The sequence below is a fragment of the Felis catus genome, unplaced genomic scaffold (assembly GCF_018350175.1).
Source record: "Felis catus isolate Fca126 unplaced genomic scaffold, F.catus_Fca126_mat1.0 Un_scaffold_73, whole genome shotgun sequence".
Classification (NCBI taxonomy): domain Eukaryota; kingdom Metazoa; phylum Chordata; class Mammalia; order Carnivora; family Felidae; genus Felis; species Felis catus.
The window spans coordinates 26135-47315 of record NW_025408546.1 but is presented as its reverse complement, the minus strand read 5'-3'; positions in this window follow the sequence as shown (position 1 = coordinate 47315).

Sequence of the window (21181 nt, the reverse complement as noted above, 5' to 3'; positions counted from 1 at the left end):
GGATCCCTCTTTGGCTGCCACGGCCACACATGTTGTTCCTCCCGCGGTCGAGGAGGCCTCCGCAATCCTCTCGGGAGCTGCAGCCGGGCCTGGGAAACGACATGGTGAGCTTCCAGGTGCCTTGCCGAGTCAGCCTGCACCGCTTCTGGACCCCAGGCGCGTGATGCTGTCAGACGTTGGAATTGGGTCCCCATGAGGGGAGAGCCTTAGCTAGGGTTAGGGTTCGGGCCAGGGACGTCGCCAGGGCCGAAGCGACTCCGGTCTCGTGATCTCCCTCGAGGGCTGAAGTGAGGGCCCATGCCAGAAGGCGGCTCAAATGCAGGATTAGGGATCGAGGCAGGCTTAGGTTTCGGGGGAGGGTCCCGGTTCGGGGTAGGGTTAGGGTTAGGGTTAGGTCCCAGGAGGTTCCAGGCGCCGAACCCACAGCAGGGCAGTGGTCTCCCCGAAGGGCTGAGTTGAGGGCACAAGGGACGGTGCCGGTCAGGATCCCTCTTTGGCTGCCACGGCCACACATGTTGTTCCTCCCGCGGTCGAGGAGGCCTCCGCAATCCTCTCGGGAGCTGCAGCCGGGCCTGGGAAACGACATGGTGAGCTTCCAGGTGCCTTGCCGAGTCAGCCTGCACCGCTTCTGGACCCCAGGCGCGTGATGCTGTCAGACGTTGGAATTGGGTCCCCATGAGGGGAGAGCCTTAGCTAGGGTTAGGGTTCGGGCCAGGGACGTCGCCAGGGCCGAAGCGACTCCGGTCTCGTGATCTCCCTCGAGGGCTGAAGTGAGGGCCCATGCCAGAAGGCGGCTCAAATGCAGGATTAGGGATCGAGGCAGGCTTAGGTTTCGGGGGAGGGTCCCGGTTCGGGGTAGGGTTAGGGTTAGGGTTAGGTCCCAGGAGGTTCCAGGCGCCGAACCCACAGCAGGGCAGTGGTCTCCCCGAAGGGCTGAGTTGAGGGCACAAGGGACGGTGCCGGTCAGGATCCCTCTTTGGCTGCCACGGCCACACATGTTGTTCCTCCCGCGGTCGAGGAGGCCTCCGCAATCCTCTCGGGAGCTGCAGCCGGGCCTGGGAAACGACATGGTGAGCTTCCAGGTGCCTTGCCGAGTCAGCCTGCACCGCTTCTGGACCCCAGGCGCGTGATGCTGTCAGACGTTGGAATTGGGTCCCCATGAGGGGAGAGCCTTAGCTAGGGTTAGGGTTCGGGCCAGGGACGTCGCCAGGGCCGAAGCGACTCCGGTCTCGTGATCTCCCTCGAGGGCTGAAGTGAGGGCCCATGCCAGAAGGCGGCTCAAATGCAGGATTAGGGATCGAGGCAGGCTTAGGTTTCGGGGGAGGGTCCCGGTTCGGGGTAGGGTTAGGGTTAGGGTTAGGTCCCAGGAGGTTCCAGGCGCCGAACCCACAGCAGGGCAGTGGTCTCCCCGAAGGGCTGAGTTGAGGGCACAAGGGACGGTGCCGGTCAGGATCCCTCTTTGGCTGCCACGGCCACACATGTTGTTCCTCCCGCGGTCGAGGAGGCCTCCGCAATCCTCTCGGGAGCTGCAGCCGGGCCTGGGAAACGACATGGTGAGCTTCCAGGTGCCTTGCCGAGTCAGCCTGCACCGCTTCTGGACCCCAGGCGCGTGATGCTGTCAGACGTTGGAATTGGGTCCCCATGAGGGGAGAGCCTTAGCTAGGGTTAGGGTTCGGGCCAGGGACGTCGCCAGGGCCGAAGCGACTCCGGTCTCGTGATCTCCCTCGAGGGCTGAAGTGAGGGCCCATGCCAGAAGGCGGCTCAAATGCAGGATTAGGGATCGAGGCAGGCTTAGGTTTCGGGGGAGGGTCCCGGTTCGGGGTAGGGTTAGGGTTAGGGTTAGGTCCCAGGAGGTTCCAGGCGCCGAACCCACAGCAGGGCAGTGGTCTCCCCGAAGGGCTGAGTTGAGGGCACAAGGGACGGTGCCGGTCAGGATCCCTCTTTGGCTGCCACGGCCACACATGTTGTTCCTCCCGCGGTCGAGGAGGCCTCCGCAATCCTCTCGGGAGCTGCAGCCGGGCCTGGGAAACGACATGGTGAGCTTCCAGGTGCCTTGCCGAGTCAGCCTGCACCGCTTCTGGACCCCAGGCGCGTGATGCTGTCAGACGTTGGAATTGGGTCCCCATGAGGGGAGAGCCTTAGCTAGGGTTAGGGTTCGGGCCAGGGACGTCGCCAGGGCCGAAGCGACTCCGGTCTCGTGATCTCCCTCGAGGGCTGAAGTGAGGGCCCATGCCAGAAGGCGGCTCAAATGCAGGATTAGGGATCGAGGCAGGCTTAGGTTTCGGGGGAGGGTCCCGGTTCGGGGTAGGGTTAGGGTTAGGGTTAGGTCCCAGGAGGTTCCAGGCGCCGAACCCACAGCAGGGCAGTGGTCTCCCCGAAGGGCTGAGTTGAGGGCACAAGGGACGGTGCCGGTCAGGATCCCTCTTTGGCTGCCACGGCCACACATGTTGTTCCTCCCGCGGTCGAGGAGGCCTCCGCAATCCTCTCGGGAGCTGCAGCCGGGCCTGGGAAACGACATGGTGAGCTTCCAGGTGCCTTGCCGAGTCAGCCTGCACCGCTTCTGGACCCCAGGCGCGTGATGCTGTCAGACGTTGGAATTGGGTCCCCATGAGGGGAGAGCCTTAGCTAGGGTTAGGGTTCGGGCCAGGGACGTCGCCAGGGCCGAAGCGACTCCGGTCTCGTGATCTCCCTCGAGGGCTGAAGTGAGGGCCCATGCCAGAAGGCGGCTCAAATGCAGGATTAGGGATCGAGGCAGGCTTAGGTTTCGGGGGAGGGTCCCGGTTCGGGGTAGGGTTAGGGTTAGGGTTAGGTCCCAGGAGGTTCCAGGCGCCGAACCCACAGCAGGGCAGTGGTCTCCCCGAAGGGCTGAGTTGAGGGCACAAGGGACGGTGCCGGTCAGGATCCCTCTTTGGCTGCCACGGCCACACATGTTGTTCCTCCCGCGGTCGAGGAGGCCTCCGCAATCCTCTCGGGAGCTGCAGCCGGGCCTGGGAAACGACATGGTGAGCTTCCAGGTGCCTTGCCGAGTCAGCCTGCACCGCTTCTGGACCCCAGGCGCGTGATGCTGTCAGACGTTGGAATTGGGTCCCCATGAGGGGAGAGCCTTAGCTAGGGTTAGGGTTCGGGCCAGGGACGTCGCCAGGGCCGAAGCGACTCCGGTCTCGTGATCTCCCTCGAGGGCTGAAGTGAGGGCCCATGCCAGAAGGCGGCTCAAATGCAGGATTAGGGATCGAGGCAGGCTTAGGTTTCGGGGGAGGGTCCCGGTTCGGGGTAGGGTTAGGGTTAGGGTTAGGTCCCAGGAGGTTCCAGGCGCCGAACCCACAGCAGGGCAGTGGTCTCCCCGAAGGGCTGAGTTGAGGGCACAAGGGACGGTGCCGGTCAGGATCCCTCTTTGGCTGCCACGGCCACACATGTTGTTCCTCCCGCGGTCGAGGAGGCCTCCGCAATCCTCTCGGGAGCTGCAGCCGGGCCTGGGAAACGACATGGTGAGCTTCCAGGTGCCTTGCCGAGTCAGCCTGCACCGCTTCTGGACCCCAGGCGCGTGATGCTGTCAGACGTTGGAATTGGGTCCCCATGAGGGGAGAGCCTTAGCTAGGGTTAGGGTTCGGGCCAGGGACGTCGCCAGGGCCGAAGCGACTCCGGTCTCGTGATCTCCCTCGAGGGCTGAAGTGAGGGCCCATGCCAGAAGGCGGCTCAAATGCAGGATTAGGGATCGAGGCAGGCTTAGGTTTCGGGGGAGGGTCCCGGTTCGGGGTAGGGTTAGGGTTAGGGTTAGGTCCCAGGAGGTTCCAGGCGCCGAACCCACAGCAGGGCAGTGGTCTCCCCGAAGGGCTGAGTTGAGGGCACAAGGGACGGTGCCGGTCAGGATCCCTCTTTGGCTGCCACGGCCACACATGTTGTTCCTCCCGCGGTCGAGGAGGCCTCCGCAATCCTCTCGGGAGCTGCAGCCGGGCCTGGGAAACGACATGGTGAGCTTCCAGGTGCCTTGCCGAGTCAGCCTGCACCGCTTCTGGACCCCAGGCGCGTGATGCTGTCAGACGTTGGAATTGGGTCCCCATGAGGGGAGAGCCTTAGCTAGGGTTAGGGTTCGGGCCAGGGACGTCGCCAGGGCCGAAGCGACTCCGGTCTCGTGATCTCCCTCGAGGGCTGAAGTGAGGGCCCATGCCAGAAGGCGGCTCAAATGCAGGATTAGGGATCGAGGCAGGCTTAGGTTTCGGGGGAGGGTCCCGGTTCGGGGTAGGGTTAGGGTTAGGGTTAGGTCCCAGGAGGTTCCAGGCGCCGAACCCACAGCAGGGCAGTGGTCTCCCCGAAGGGCTGAGTTGAGGGCACAAGGGACGGTGCCGGTCAGGATCCCTCTTTGGCTGCCACGGCCACACATGTTGTTCCTCCCGCGGTCGAGGAGGCCTCCGCAATCCTCTCGGGAGCTGCAGCCGGGCCTGGGAAACGACATGGTGAGCTTCCAGGTGCCTTGCCGAGTCAGCCTGCACCGCTTCTGGACCCCAGGCGCGTGATGCTGTCAGACGTTGGAATTGGGTCCCCATGAGGGGAGAGCCTTAGCTAGGGTTAGGGTTCGGGCCAGGGACGTCGCCAGGGCCGAAGCGACTCCGGTCTCGTGATCTCCCTCGAGGGCTGAAGTGAGGGCCCATGCCAGAAGGCGGCTCAAATGCAGGATTAGGGATCGAGGCAGGCTTAGGTTTCGGGGGAGGGTCCCGGTTCGGGGTAGGGTTAGGGTTAGGGTTAGGTCCCAGGAGGTTCCAGGCGCCGAACCCACAGCAGGGCAGTGGTCTCCCCGAAGGGCTGAGTTGAGGGCACAAGGGACGGTGCCGGTCAGGATCCCTCTTTGGCTGCCACGGCCACACATGTTGTTCCTCCCGCGGTCGAGGAGGCCTCCGCAATCCTCTCGGGAGCTGCAGCCGGGCCTGGGAAACGACATGGTGAGCTTCCAGGTGCCTTGCCGAGTCAGCCTGCACCGCTTCTGGACCCCAGGCGCGTGATGCTGTCAGACGTTGGAATTGGGTCCCCATGAGGGGAGAGCCTTAGCTAGGGTTAGGGTTCGGGCCAGGGACGTCGCCAGGGCCGAAGCGACTCCGGTCTCGTGATCTCCCTCGAGGGCTGAAGTGAGGGCCCATGCCAGAAGGCGGCTCAAATGCAGGATTAGGGATCGAGGCAGGCTTAGGTTTCGGGGGAGGGTCCCGGTTCGGGGTAGGGTTAGGGTTAGGGTTAGGTCCCAGGAGGTTCCAGGCGCCGAACCCACAGCAGGGCAGTGGTCTCCCCGAAGGGCTGAGTTGAGGGCACAAGGGACGGTGCCGGTCAGGATCCCTCTTTGGCTGCCACGGCCACACATGTTGTTCCTCCCGCGGTCGAGGAGGCCTCCGCAATCCTCTCGGGAGCTGCAGCCGGGCCTGGGAAACGACATGGTGAGCTTCCAGGTGCCTTGCCGAGTCAGCCTGCACCGCTTCTGGACCCCAGGCGCGTGATGCTGTCAGACGTTGGAATTGGGTCCCCATGAGGGGAGAGCCTTAGCTAGGGTTAGGGTTCGGGCCAGGGACGTCGCCAGGGCCGAAGCGACTCCGGTCTCGTGATCTCCCTCGAGGGCTGAAGTGAGGAGGGCCCATGCCAGAAGGCGGCTCAAATGCAGGATTAGGGATCGAGGCAGGCTTAGGTTTCGGGGGAGGGTCCCGGTTCGGGGTAGGGTTAGGGTTAGGGTTAGGTCCCAGGAGGTTCCAGGCGCCGAACACACAGCAGGGCAGTGGTCTCCCCGAAGGGCTGAGTTGAGTGGCACAAGGGACGGTGCCGGTCAGGATCCCTCTTTGGCTGCCCACGGCCACACATGTTGTTCCTCAAGCGGTCGAGGAGGCCTCCGCAATCCTCTCGGGAGCTGCAGCCGGGCCTGGGAAACGGGACATGGTGAGCTTCCAGGTGCCTTGCCGAGTCAGCCTGCACCGCTTCTGGACCCCAGGCGCGTGATGCTGTCAGACGTTGGAATTGGGTCCCCATGAGGGGAGAGCCTTAGCTAGGGTTAGGGTTCGGGCCAGGGACGTCGCCAGGGCCGAAGCGACTCCGGTCTCGTGATCTCCCTCGAGGGCTGAAGTGAGGGCCCATGCCAGAAGGCGGCTCAAATGCAGGATTAGGGATCGAGGCAGGCTTAGGTTTCGGGGGAGGGTCCCGGTTCTGGGGTAGGGTTAGGGTTAGGGTTAGGTCCCAGGAGGTTCCAGGCGCCGAACCCACAGCAGGGCAGTGGTCTCCCCGAAGGGCTGAGTTGAGGGCACAAGGGACGGTGCCGGTCAGGATCCATCTTTGGCTGCCACGGCCACACATGTTGTTCCTCCCGCGGTCGAGGAGGCCTCCGCAATCCTCTCGGGAGCTGCAGCCGGGCCTGGGAAACGACATGGTGAGCTTCCAGGTGCCTTGCCGAGTCAGCCTGCACCGCTTCTGGACCCCAGGCGCGTGATGATGCTGTCAGACGTTGGAATTGGGTCCCCATGAGGGGAGAGCCTTAGCTAGGGTTAGGGTTCGGGCCAGGGACGTCGCCAGGGCCGAAGCGACTCCGGTCTCGTGATCTCCCTCGAGGGGTGAAGTGAGGGCCCATGCCAGAAGGCGGCTCAAATGCAGGATTAGGGATCGAGGCAGGCTTAGGTTTCGGGGGAGGGTCCCGGTTCGGGGTAGGGTTAGGGTTAGGGTTAGGTCCCAGGAGGTTCCAGGCGCCGAACCCACAGCAGGGCAGTGGTCTCCCCGAAGGGCTGAGTTGAGGGCACAAGGGACGGTGCCGGTCAGGATCCCTCTTTGGCTGCCACGGCCACACATGTTGTTCCTCCCGCGGTCGAGGAGGCCTCCGCAATCCTCTCGGGAGCTGCAGCCGGGCCTGGGAAACGACATGGTGAGCTTCCAGGTGCCTTGCCGAGTCAGCCTGCACCGCTTCTGGACCCCAGGCGCGTGATGCTGTCAGACGTTGGAATTGGGTCCCCATGAGGGGAGAGCCTTAGCTAGGGTTAGGGTTCGGGCCAGGGACGTCGCCAGGGCCGAAGCGACTCCGGTCTCGTGATCTCCCTCGAGGGCTGAAGTGAGGGCCCATGCCAGAAGGCGGCTCAAATGCAGGATTAGGGATCGAGGCAGGCTTAGGTTTCGGGGGAGGGTCCCGGTTCGGGGTAGGGTTAGGGTTAGGGTTAGGTCCCAGGAGGTTCCAGGCGCCGAACCCACAGCAGGGCAGTGGTCTCCCCGAAGGGCTGAGTTGAGGGCACAAGGGACGGTGCCGGTCAGGATCCCTCTTTGGCTGCCACGGCCACACATGTTGTTCCTCCCGCGGTCGAGGAGGCCTCCGCAATCCTCTCGGGAGCTGCAGCCGGGCCTGGGAAACGACATGGTGAGCTTCCAGGTGCCTTGCCGAGTCAGCCTGCACCGCTTCTGGACCCCAGGCGCGTGATGCTGTCAGACGTTGGAATTGGGTCCCCATGAGGGGAGAGCCTTAGCTAGGGTTAGGGTTCGGGCCAGGGACGTCGCCAGGGCCGAAGCGACTCCGGTCTCGTGATCTCCCTCGAGGGCTGAAGTGAGGGCCCATGCCAGAAGGCGGCTCAAATGCAGGATTAGGGATCGAGGCAGGCTTAGGTTTCGGGGGAGGGTCCCGGTTCGGGGTAGGGTTAGGGTTAGGGTTAGGTCCCAGGAGGTTCCAGGCGCCGAACCCACAGCAGGGCAGTGGTCTCCCCGAAGGGCTGAGTTGAGGGCACAAGGGACGGTGCCGGTCAGGATCCCTCTTTGGCTGCCACGGCCACACATGTTGTTCCTCCCGCGGTCGAGGAGGCCTCCGCAATCCTCTCGGGAGCTGCAGCCGGGCCTGGGAAACGACATGGTGAGCTTCCAGGTGCCTTGCCGAGTCAGCCTGCACCGCTTCTGGACCCCAGGCGCGTGATGCTGTCAGACGTTGGAATTGGGTCCCCATGAGGGGAGAGCCTTAGCTAGGGTTAGGGTTCGGGCCAGGGACGTCGCCAGGGCCGAAGCGACTCCGGTCTCGTGATCTCCCTCGAGGGCTGAAGTGAGGGCCCATGCCAGAAGGCGGCTCAAATGCAGGATTAGGGATCGAGGCAGGCTTAGGTTTCGGGGGAGGGTCCCGGTTCGGGGTAGGGTTAGGGTTAGGGTTAGGTCCCAGGAGGTTCCAGGCGCCGAACCCACAGCAGGGCAGTGGTCTCCCCGAAGGGCTGAGTTGAGGGCACAAGGGACGGTGCCGGTCAGGATCCCTCTTTGGCTGCCACGGCCACACATGTTGTTCCTCCCGCGGTCGAGGAGGCCTCCGCAATCCTCTCGGGAGCTGCAGCCGGGCCTGGGAAACGACATGGTGAGCTTCCAGGTGCCTTGCCGAGTCAGCCTGCACCGCTTCTGGACCCCAGGCGCGTGATGCTGTCAGACGTTGGAATTGGGTCCCCATGAGGGGAGAGCCTTAGCTAGGGTTAGGGTTCGGGCCAGGGACGTCGCCAGGGCCGAAGCGACTCCGGTCTCGTGATCTCCCTCGAGGGCTGAAGTGAGGGCCCATGCCAGAAGGCGGCTCAAATGCAGGATTAGGGATCGAGGCAGGCTTAGGTTTCGGGGGAGGGTCCCGGTTCGGGGTAGGGTTAGGGTTAGGGTTAGGTCCCAGGAGGTTCCAGGCGCCGAACCCACAGCAGGGCAGTGGTCTCCCCGAAGGGCTGAGTTGAGGGCACAAGGGACGGTGCCGGTCAGGATCCCTCTTTGGCTGCCACGGCCACACATGTTGTTCCTCCCGCGGTCGAGGAGGCCTCCGCAATCCTCTCGGGAGCTGCAGCCGGGCCTGGGAAACGACATGGTGAGCTTCCAGGTGCCTTGCCGAGTCAGCCTGCACCGCTTCTGGACCCCAGGCGCGTGATGCTGTCAGACGTTGGAATTGGGTCCCCATGAGGGGAGAGCCTTAGCTAGGGTTAGGGTTCGGGCCAGGGACGTCGCCAGGGCCGAAGCGACTCCGGTCTCGTGATCTCCCTCGAGGGCTGAAGTGAGGGCCCATGCCAGAAGGCGGCTCAAATGCAGGATTAGGGATCGAGGCAGGCTTAGGTTTCGGGGGAGGGTCCCGGTTCGGGGTAGGGTTAGGGTTAGGGTTAGGTCCCAGGAGGTTCCAGGCGCCGAACCCACAGCAGGGCAGTGGTCTCCCCGAAGGGCTGAGTTGAGGGCACAAGGGACGGTGCCGGTCAGGATCCCTCTTTGGCTGCCACGGCCACACATGTTGTTCCTCCCGCGGTCGAGGAGGCCTCCGCAATCCTCTCGGGAGCTGCAGCCGGGCCTGGGAAACGACATGGTGAGCTTCCAGGTGCCTTGCCGAGTCAGCCTGCACCGCTTCTGGACCCCAGGCGCGTGATGCTGTCAGACGTTGGAATTGGGTCCCCATGAGGGGAGAGCCTTAGCTAGGGTTAGGGTTCGGGCCAGGGACGTCGCCAGGGCCGAAGCGACTCCGGTCTCGTGATCTCCCTCGAGGGCTGAAGTGAGGGCCCATGCCAGAAGGCGGCTCAAATGCAGGATTAGGGATCGAGGCAGGCTTAGGTTTCGGGGGAGGGTCCCGGTTCGGGGTAGGGTTAGGGTTAGGGTTAGGTCCCAGGAGGTTCCAGGCGCCGAACCCACAGCAGGGCAGTGGTCTCCCCGAAGGGCTGAGTTGAGGGCACAAGGGACGGTGCCGGTCAGGATCCCTCTTTGGCTGCCACGGCCACACATGTTGTTCCTCCCGCGGTCGAGGAGGCCTCCGCAATCCTCTCGGGAGCTGCAGCCGGGCCTGGGAAACGACATGGTGAGCTTCCAGGTGCCTTGCCGAGTCAGCCTGCACCGCTTCTGGACCCCAGGCGCGTGATGCTGTCAGACGTTGGAATTGGGTCCCCATGAGGGGAGAGCCTTAGCTAGGGTTAGGGTTCGGGCCAGGGACGTCGCCAGGGCCGAAGCGACTCCGGTCTCGTGATCTCCCTCGAGGGCTGAAGTGAGGGCCCATGCCAGAAGGCGGCTCAAATGCAGGATTAGGGATCGAGGCAGGCTTAGGTTTCGGGGGAGGGTCCCGGTTCGGGGTAGGGTTAGGGTTAGGGTTAGGTCCCAGGAGGTTCCAGGCGCCGAACCCACAGCAGGGCAGTGGTCTCCCCGAAGGGCTGAGTTGAGGGCACAAGGGACGGTGCCGGTCAGGATCCCTCTTTGGCTGCCACGGCCACACATGTTGTTCCTCCCGCGGTCGAGGAGGCCTCCGCAATCCTCTCGGGAGCTGCAGCCGGGCCTGGGAAACGACATGGTGAGCTTCCAGGTGCCTTGCCGAGTCAGCCTGCACCGCTTCTGGACCCCAGGCGCGTGATGCTGTCAGACGTTGGAATTGGGTCCCCATGAGGGGAGAGCCTTAGCTAGGGTTAGGGTTCGGGCCAGGGACGTCGCCAGGGCCGAAGCGACTCCGGTCTCGTGATCTCCCTCGAGGGCTGAAGTGAGGGCCCATGCCAGAAGGCGGCTCAAATGCAGGATTAGGGATCGAGGCAGGCTTAGGTTTCGGGGGAGGGTCCCGGTTCGGGGTAGGGTTAGGGTTAGGGTTAGGTCCCAGGAGGTTCCAGGCGCCGAACCCACAGCAGGGCAGTGGTCTCCCCGAAGGGCTGAGTTGAGGGCACAAGGGACGGTGCCGGTCAGGATCCCTCTTTGGCTGCCACGGCCACACATGTTGTTCCTCCCGCGGTCGAGGAGGCCTCCGCAATCCTCTCGGGAGCTGCAGCCGGGCCTGGGAAACGACATGGTGAGCTTCCAGGTGCCTTGCCGAGTCAGCCTGCACCGCTTCTGGACCCCAGGCGCGTGATGCTGTCAGACGTTGGAATTGGGTCCCCATGAGGGGAGAGCCTTAGCTAGGGTTAGGGTTCGGGCCAGGGACGTCGCCAGGGCCGAAGCGACTCCGGTCTCGTGATCTCCCTCGAGGGCTGAAGTGAGGGCCCATGCCAGAAGGCGGCTCAAATGCAGGATTAGGGATCGAGGCAGGCTTAGGTTTCGGGGGAGGGTCCCGGTTCGGGGTAGGGTTAGGGTTAGGGTTAGGTCCCAGGAGGTTCCAGGCGCCGAACCCACAGCAGGGCAGTGGTCTCCCCGAAGGGCTGAGTTGAGGGCACAAGGGACGGTGCCGGTCAGGATCCCTCTTTGGCTGCCACGGCCACACATGTTGTTCCTCCCGCGGTCGAGGAGGCCTCCGCAATCCTCTCGGGAGCTGCAGCCGGGCCTGGGAAACGACATGGTGAGCTTCCAGGTGCCTTGCCGAGTCAGCCTGCACCGCTTCTGGACCCCAGGCGCGTGATGCTGTCAGACGTTGGAATTGGGTCCCCATGAGGGGAGAGCCTTAGCTAGGGTTAGGGTTCGGGCCAGGGACGTCGCCAGGGCCGAAGCGACTCCGGTCTCGTGATCTCCCTCGAGGGCTGAAGTGAGGGCCCATGCCAGAAGGCGGCTCAAATGCAGGATTAGGGATCGAGGCAGGCTTAGGTTTCGGGGGAGGGTCCCGGTTCGGGGTAGGGTTAGGGTTAGGGTTAGGTCCCAGGAGGTTCCAGGCGCCGAACCCACAGCAGGGCAGTGGTCTCCCCGAAGGGCTGAGTTGAGGGCACAAGGGACGGTGCCGGTCAGGATCCCTCTTTGGCTGCCACGGCCACACATGTTGTTCCTCCTCCCGCGGTCGAGGAGGCCTCCGCAATCCTCTCGGGAGCTGCAGCCGGGCCTGGGAAACGACATGGTGAGCTTCCAGGTGCCTTGCCGAGTCAGCCTGCACCGCTTCTGGACCCCAGGCGCGTGATGCTGTCAGACGTTGGAATTGGGTCCCCATGAGGGGAGAGCCTTAGCTAGGGTTAGGGTTCGGGCCAGGGACGTCGCCAGGGCCGAAGCGACTCCGGTCTCGTGATCTCCCTCGAGGGCTGAAGTGAGGGCCCATGCCAGAAGGCGGCTCAAATGCAGGATTAGGGATCGAGGCAGGCTTAGGTTTCGGGGGAGGGTCCCGGTTCGGGGTAGGGTTAGGGTTAGGGTTAGGTCCCAGGAGGTTCCAGGCGCCGAACCCACAGCAGGGCAGTGGTCTCCCCGAAGGGCTGAGTTGAGGGCACAAGGGACGGTGCCGGTCAGGATCCCTCTTTGGCTGCCACGGCCACACATGTTGTTCCTCCCGCGGTCGAGGAGGCCTCCGCAATCCTCTCGGGAGCTGCAGCCGGGCCTGGGAAACGACATGGTGAGCTTCCAGGTGCCTTGCCGAGTCAGCCTGCACCGCTTCTGGACCCCAGGCGCGTGATGCTGTCAGACGTTGGAATTGGGTCCCCATGAGGGGAGAGCCTTAGCTAGGGTTAGGGTTCGGGCCAGGGACGTCGCCAGGGCCGAAGCGACTCCGGTCTCGTGATCTCCCTCGAGGGCTGAAGTGAGGGCCCATGCCAGAAGGCGGCTCAAATGCAGGATTAGGGATCGAGGCAGGCTTAGGTTTCGGGGGAGGGTCCCGGTTCGGGGTAGGGTTAGGGTTAGGGTTAGGTCCCAGGAGGTTCCAGGCGCCGAACCCACAGCAGGGCAGTGGTCTCCCCGAAGGGCTGAGTTGAGGGCACAAGGGACGGTGCCGGTCAGGATCCCTCTTTGGCTGCCACGGCCACACATGTTGTTCCTCCCGCGGTCGAGGAGGCCTCCGCAATCCTCTCGGGAGCTGCAGCCGGGCCTGGGAAACGACATGGTGAGCTTCCAGGTGCCTTGCCGAGTCAGCCTGCACCGCTTCTGGACCCCAGGCGCGTGATGCTGTCAGACGTTGGAATTGGGTCCCCATGAGGGGAGAGCCTTAGCTAGGGTTAGGGTTCGGGCCAGGGACGTCGCCAGGGCCGAAGCGACTCCGGTCTCGTGATCTCCCTCGAGGGCTGAAGTGAGGGCCCATGCCAGAAGGCGGCTCAAATGCAGGATTAGGGATCGAGGCAGGCTTAGGTTTCGGGGGAGGGTCCCGGTTCGGGGTAGGGTTAGGGTTAGGGTTAGGTCCCAGGAGGTTCCAGGCGCCGAACCCACAGCAGGGCAGTGGTCTCCCCGAAGGGCTGAGTTGAGGGCACAAGGGACGGTGCCGGTCAGGATCCCTCTTTGGCTGCCACGGCCACACATGTTGTTCCTCCCGCGGTCGAGGAGGCCTCCGCAATCCTCTCGGGAGCTGCAGCCGGGCCTGGGAAACGACATGGTGAGCTTCCAGGTGCCTTGCCGAGTCAGCCTGCACCGCTTCTGGACCCCAGGCGCGTGATGCTGTCAGACGTTGGAATTGGGTCCCCATGAGGGGAGAGCCTTAGCTAGGGTTAGGGTTCGGGCCAGGGACGTCGCCAGGGCCGAAGCGACTCCGGTCTCGTGATCTCCCTCGAGGGCTGAAGTGAGGGCCCATGCCAGAAGGCGGCTCAAATGCAGGATTAGGGATCGAGGCAGGCTTAGGTTTCGGGGGAGGGTCCCGGTTCGGGGTAGGGTTAGGGTTAGGGTTAGGTCCCAGGAGGTTCCAGGCGCCGAACCCACAGCAGGGCAGTGGTCTCCCCGAAGGGCTGAGTTGAGGGCACAAGGGACGGTGCCGGTCAGGATCCCTCTTTGGCTGCCACGGCCACACATGTTGTTCCTCCCGCGGTCGAGGAGGCCTCCGCAATCCTCTCGGGAGCTGCAGCCGGGCCTGGGAAACGACATGGTGAGCTTCCAGGTGCCTTGCCGAGTCAGCCTGCACCGCTTCTGGACCCCAGGCGCGTGATGCTGTCAGACGTTGGAATTGGGTCCCCATGAGGGGAGAGCCTTAGCTAGGGTTAGGGTTCGGGCCAGGGACGTCGCCAGGGCCGAAGCGACTCCGGTCTCGTGATCTCCCTCGAGGGCTGAAGTGAGGGCCCATGCCAGAAGGCGGCTCAAATGCAGGATTAGGGATCGAGGCAGGCTTAGGTTTCGGGGGAGGGTCCCGGTTCGGGGTAGGGTTAGGGTTAGGGTTAGGTCCCAGGAGGTTCCAGGCGCCGAACCCACAGCAGGGCAGTGGTCTCCCCGAAGGGCTGAGTTGAGGGCACAAGGGACGGTGCCGGTCAGGATCCCTCTTTGGCTGCCACGGCCACACATGTTGTTCCTCCCGCGGTCGAGGAGGCCTCCGCAATCCTCTCGGGAGCTGCAGCCGGGCCTGGGAAACGACATGGTGAGCTTCCAGGTGCCTTGCCGAGTCAGCCTGCACCGCTTCTGGACCCCAGGCGCGTGATGCTGTCAGACGTTGGAATTGGGTCCCCATGAGGGGAGAGCCTTAGCTAGGGTTAGGGTTCGGGCCAGGGACGTCGCCAGGGCCGAAGCGACTCCGGTCTCGTGATCTCCCTCGAGGGCTGAAGTGAGGGCCCATGCCAGAAGGCGGCTCAAATGCAGGATTAGGGATCGAGGCAGGCTTAGGTTTCGGGGGAGGGTCCCGGTTCGGGGTAGGGTTAGGGTTAGGGTTAGGTCCCAGGAGGTTCCAGGCGCCGAACCCACAGCAGGGCAGTGGTCTCCCCGAAGGGCTGAGTTGAGGGCACAAGGGACGGTGCCGGTCAGGATCCCTCTTTGGCTGCCACGGCCACACATGTTGTTCCTCCCGCGGTCGAGGAGGCCTCCGCAATCCTCTCGGGAGCTGCAGCCGGGCCTGGGAAACGACATGGTGAGCTTCCAGGTGCCTTGCCGAGTCAGCCTGCACCGCTTCTGGACCCCAGGCGCGTGATGCTGTCAGACGTTGGAATTGGGTCCCCATGAGGGGAGAGCCTTAGCTAGGGTTAGGGTTCGGGCCAGGGACGTCGCCAGGGCCGAAGCGACTCCGGTCTCGTGATCTCCCTCGAGGGCTGAAGTGAGGGCCCATGCCAGAAGGCGGCTCAAATGCAGGATTAGGGATCGAGGCAGGCTTAGGTTTCGGGGGAGGGTCCCGGTTCGGGGTAGGGTTAGGGTTAGGGTTAGGTCCCAGGAGGTTCCAGGCGCCGAACCCACAGCAGGGCAGTGGTCTCCCCGAAGGGCTGAGTTGAGGGCACAAGGGACGGTGCCGGTCAGGATCCCTCTTTGGCTGCCACGGCCACACATGTTGTTCCTCCCGCGGTCGAGGAGGCCTCCGCAATCCTCTCGGGAGCTGCAGCCGGGCCTGGGAAACGACATGGTGAGCTTCCAGGTGCCTTGCCGAGTCAGCCTGCACCGCTTCTGGACCCCAGGCGCGTGATGCTGTCAGACGTTGGAATTGGGTCCCCATGAGGGGAGAGCCTTAGCTAGGGTTAGGGTTCGGGCCAGGGACGTCGCCAGGGCCGAAGCGACTCCGGTCTCGTGATCTCCCTCGAGGGCTGAAGTGAGGGCCCATGCCAGAAGGCGGCTCAAATGCAGGATTAGGGATCGAGGCAGGCTTAGGTTTCGGGGGAGGGTCCCGGTTCGGGGTAGGGTTAGGGTTAGGGTTAGGTCCCAGGAGGTTCCAGGCGCCGAACCCACAGCAGGGCAGTGGTCTCCCCGAAGGGCTGAGTTGAGGGCACAAGGGACGGTGCCGGTCAGGATCCCTCTTTGGCTGCCACGGCCACACATGTTGTTCCTCCCGCGGTCGAGGAGGCCTCCGCAATCCTCTCGGGAGCTGCAGCCGGGCCTGGGAAACGACATGGTGAGCTTCCAGGTGCCTTGCCGAGTCAGCCTGCACCGCTTCTGGACCCCAGGCGCGTGATGCTGTCAGACGTTGGAATTGGGTCCCCATGAGGGGAGAGCCTTAGCTAGGGTTAGGGTTCGGGCCAGGGACGTCGCCAGGGCCGAAGCGACTCCGGTCTCGTGATCTCCCTCGAGGGCTGAAGTGAGGGCCCATGCCAGAAGGCGGCTCAAATGCAGGATTAGGGATCGAGGCAGGCTTAGGTTTCGGGGGAGGGTCCCGGTTCGGGGTAGGGTTAGGGTTAGGGTTAGGTCCCAGGAGGTTCCAGGCGCCGAACCCACAGCAGGGCAGTGGTCTCCCCGAAGGGCTGAGTTGAGGGCACAAGGGACGGTGCCGGTCAGGATCCCTCTTTGGCTGCCACGGCCACACATGTTGTTCCTCCCGCGGTCGAGGAGGCCTCCGCAATCCTCTCGGGAGCTGCAGCCGGGCCTGGGAAACGACATGGTGAGCTTCCAGGTGCCTTGCCGAGTCAGCCTGCACCGCTTCTGGACCCCAGGCGCGTGATGCTGTCAGACGTTGGAATTGGGTCCCCATGAGGGGAGAGCCTTAGCTAGGGTTAGGGTTCGGGCCAGGGACGTCGCCAGGGCCGAAGCGACTCCGGTCTCGTGATCTCCCTCGAGGGCTGAAGTGAGGGCCCATGCCAGAAGGCGGCTCAAATGCAGGATTAGGGATCGAGGCAGGCTTAGGTTTCGGGGGAGGGTCCCGGTTCGGGGTAGGGTTAGGGTTAGGGTTAGGTCCCAGGAGGTTCCAGGCGCCGAACCCACAGCAGGGCAGTGGTCTCCCCGAAGGGCTGAGTTGAGGGCACAAGGGACGGTGCCGGTCAGGATCCCTCTTTGGCTGCCACGGCCACACATGTTGTTCCTCCCGCGGTCGAGGAGGCCTCCGCAATCCTCTCGGGAGCTGCAGCCGGGCCTGGGAAACGACATGGTGAGCTTCCAGGTGCCTTGCCGAGTCAGCCTGCACCGCTTCTGGACCCCAGGCGCGTGATGCTGTCAGACGTTGGAATTGGGTCCCCATGAGGGGAGAGCCTTAGCTAGGGTTAGGGTTCGGGCCAGGGACGTCGCCAGGGCCGAAGCGACTCCGGTCTCGTGATCTCCCTCGAGGGCTGAAGTGAGGGCCCATGCCAGAAGGCGGCTCAAATGCAGGATTAGGGATCGAGGCAGGCTTAGGTTTCGGGGGAGGGTCCCGGTTCGGGGTAGGGTTAGGGTTAGGGTTAGGTCCCAGGAGGTTCCAGGCGCCGAACCCACAGCAGGGCAGTGGTCTCCCCGAAGGGCTGAGTTGAGGGCACAAGGGACGGTGCCGGTCAGGATCCCTCTTTGGCTGCCACGGCCACACATGTTGTTCCTCCCGCGGTCGAGGAGGCCTCCGCAATCCTCTCGGGAGCTGCAGCCGGGCCTGGGAAACGACATGGTGAGCTTCCAGGTGCCTTGCCGAGTCAGCCTGCACCGCTTCTGGACCCCAGGCGCGTGATGCTGTCAGACGTTGGAATTGGGTCCCCATGAGGGGAGAGCCTTAGCTAGGGTTAGGGTTCGGGCCAGGGACGTCGCCAGGGCCGAAGCGACTCCGGTCTCGTGATCTCCCTCGAGGGCTGAAGTGAGGGCCCATGCCAGAAGGCGGCTCAAATGCAGGATTAGGGATCGAGGCAGGCTTAGGTTTCGGGGGAGGGTCCCGGTTCGGGGTAGGGTTAGGGTTAGGGTTAGGTCCCAGGAGGTTCCAGGCGCCGAACCCACAGCAGGGCAGTGGTCTCCCCGAAGGGCTGAGTTGAGGGCACAAGGGACGGTGCCGGTCAGGATCCCTCTTTGGCTGCCACGGCCACACATGTTGTTCCTCCCGCGGTCGAGGAGGCCTCCGCAATCCTCTCGGGAGCTGCAGCCGGGCCTGGGAAACGACATGGTGAGCTTCCAGGTGCCTTGCCGAGTCAGCCTGCACCGCTTCTGGACCCCAGGCGCGTGATGCTGTCAGACGTTGGAATTGGGTCCCCATGAGGGGAGAGCCTTAGCTAGGGTTAGGGTTCGGGCCAGGGACGTCGCCAGGGCCGAAGCGACTCCGGTCTCGTGATCTCCCTCGAGGGCTGAAGTGAGGGCCCATGCCAGAAGGCGGCTCAAATGCAGGATTAGGGATCGAGGCAGGCTTAGGTTTCGGGGGAGGGTCCCGGTTCGGGGTAGGGTTAGGGTTAGGGTTAGGTCCCAGGAGGTTCCAGGCGCCGAACCCACAGCAGGGCAGTGGTCTCCCCGAAGGGCTGAGTTGAGGGCACAAGGGACGGTGCCGGTCAGGATCCCTCTTTGGCTGCCACGGCCACACATGTTGTTCCTCCCGCGGTCGAGGAGGCCTCCGCAATCCTCTCGGGAGCTGCAGCCGGGCCTGGGAAACGACATGGTGAGCTTCCAGGTTCCTTGCCGAGTCAGCCTGCACCGCTTCTGGACCCCAGGCGCGTGATGCTGTCAGACGTTGGAATTGGGTCCCCATGAGGGGAGAGCCTTAGCTAGGGTTAGGGTTCGGGCCAGGGACGTCGCCAGGGCCGAAGCGACTCCGGTCTCGTGATCTCCCTCGAGGGCTGAAGTGAGGGCCCATGCCAGAAGGCGGCTCAAATGCAGGATTAGGGATCGAGGCAGGCTTAGGTTTCGGGGGAGGGTCCCGGTTCGGGGTAGGGTTAGGGTTAGGGTTAGGTCCCAGGAGGTTCCAGGCGCCGAACCCACAGCAGGGCAGTGGTCTCCCCGAAGGGCTGAGTTGAGGGCACAAGGGACGGTGCCGGTCAGGATCCCTCTTTGGCTGCCAAGGCCACACATGTTGTTCCTCCCGCGGTCGAGGAGGCCTCCGGAATCCTTTCGCAGCTGCACCCAGGCCTGGGAAACGACATGGTGAGCTTCCAGGTTCCATGCCGAGTCAGCCTGCACCGCTTCTGGACCCCAGGCCCGTGGTGTTGTCAGACGTTGGAATTGGGTCCCCATGGGGGACTGAGCCTTAGCTCTGTTAGAGTTCGGTCCACGGACGTAGCCTGTGCCGAAGCGACTCCAGTCTTGTGATCTCCCTCGAGGGCTGAAGTAAGGGCCCATGCCAGAAGTCAGCTCATTTCCAGGGTTAGGTATCAAGGCAGGCTTAGGTTTCGGGGGAGGGTCCCGGTTCGGGGTAGGGTTAGGTTTAGGGTTAGGTCCCAGGAGGCTCCAGGCGCCGAACCCTCAGCAGGGCAGTGGTGTCCCCAAAGGGCTGAACTGAGGGCACAAGGGATGGTTCCGTGCAGGATCTGTCTTTGGCTGCCTTGGCCACAGACGACGATTTGCCCCTGGTCGAGGAGGCCTCCAGAATCCTCTTAGTAGCTGCAGCCGGGCCTGGGAAATGACATGGTGAGCTTCCAGGTTCCATGCCGAGTCAGCCTGCATCGCTTATGGACCCCAGGTGCGTGGTGTTGTCCGATGTTGGAATTGGGTCCCCATGGGGGAGAGCCTTAGCTTGGGTTAGGGTTCGGTCCAGGGACGTCGCCATGGAGGTGGCATAGGGAGATGGGTTAAATGGGTGATGGGCTATGGAGGGCACTAGTAGTGAGGATCACTGGGTGTTGTATGTAAGTGATGGATGACTACATTCTTTACCTGAAGCTAACATTTCACTGCATGTTAACCAACTGGAATTTAAATAAAAACTTGAAAAAATGAGTACTAAAAAAACACATAAATACGTTTAAACTAAACTAAATAAATACATGTTAAAAAGGAAAAAGGAAACTCATGTGATGATGTCAATAGACACAGAAAAAGCGTTCTGAGAAAATTTGGTATCCATTTGTGGTAAAAATCTCTTTAAAATTCTGTGTAGAAGGGTCCGATCTCAACATAACAAAGGCCATGTATGTGAAGCCAACAGCTAATGTCATACTCAGTAGTGAAATTGTTAAAGATTTTCCGCTAAGATCAGGCACAAGACAAGGATGCCCTAGATATGTGAAGGGGATTGGATGATGCAGGCTTCTGGTTATGCAATGAATGACTCAGATAGAAGATATAGCATAGGGCACATAGAGAATGGTACTGGAGTAGTGATGCATGGTGACAGATGATAGCTACACCTGTATTAGCATAGCAGAATGTATACATTTGCCAATGACTATGTTTTTCATATGAAACTAATGTAACGTAGTGTGTCAGCTATTCCCAAATAACATGTTGTTGTTTTTTTTTTAACTAGGTAAAGGACTGAAATAAAAAGTTTAATGTAAAAGAACCTATTAATATCTAATCAAGAAATGCAGTGAAGTTCCAAACTATAAAGTCACCATATCAAATTCTGTATCATTCCTATACACTAACCCAATTATCTGAGAAGAAGTAAAGAAAACAATCCCATTTACAATAGCATCAAAAACAATAAAAATTATACCAATACCATTAGCCAAGGAAATGAAAATCTCTCTAAAGAAAACTATAAAACCTGTGTGCAGAAATGGAAGAAATTCAATTTGGGTGAAAGAAAGGGGAGAACACACAAGTCAGTGAAAAGCCATCCCATGTCCAACTTTCGGAGGAATTAATACAGATACAATGTCCATATTACCCAAAGCCATCTAGAGATTCAGTGCAATCTCTATCAAGACTCTGATGCAATATTTATGCAATTAGAAAATCATATCCTAAAATTTATTTGGAACCACAAAAAGACCCCATGTAGCCAACGCAAGAAAGAACAAAACAGGAGGCATCCACCTTCTTGATTTCAAGCGTCATTCTAACACAAAGAAATCAATTATGTCACTGGCATAAGCACACACACAAGACAATGGAACAGAAATTGAGAGCCCAAACTAAACCCATGCATCACAGTCACCTAGTATTCGACAAGGGAGTCAATAATACACAGTGGAGAAGAGTAGTCTTTTGAATAACTGGTGCTGGGAACATTGGATATTCACAAGTATAAGAACAAAGTTTAGCACCGTATAATACACCACTCCCTAGAGAGTGAAAGGAAGAAATAGAGAGAGATGTGGTTAGAGAGAAACAGAGACAAAGAGGAAGTACAAGAAGGAAAGTAGAGACCTGGTCCGGTATGTGGACACGGTTAGATGGGCCAGGGGAGAGGGGATGTAGGAAGTGGCTCTGAGTGCTGGGGAAGAAAGGGCTTCTATCATGGGCATCAGGGTTCCATGGCCCCAAGACTCCAACATCCCTGGGTCCAAGTTCTGCAGAGGCCATTGGAATTGAAAAGATGGGTAGCCCTCATTTCTTCTGGAATTGTGAGGTTCAGCCTCACGTTCTGTCATGGAGAGGGATGTCTTGAGGGAGAGTGTGCCGCTCTTTGGCAGGTAAACTCCATAGCCTGCCCTGTGGGGAGGTGTCCCAGGGCCATCTCCCTCAGTGCCCCAGGCTCTGTTGGATTTCCCCCCTCCCCCGCCAGCCTGCCTTCCTCAAGTTCTGAACCCAGGCATCAGGCATTGCGTTGCCCCCAGGTCCTGCAGTCTGGACCTGGCAGAGGTGGACTAGTAATATTGGTAAAATATATATATATATATATATATATATATATATATATATATATATATATATATTTGACAATAAGGTACACATCCTCCCTCTGGGA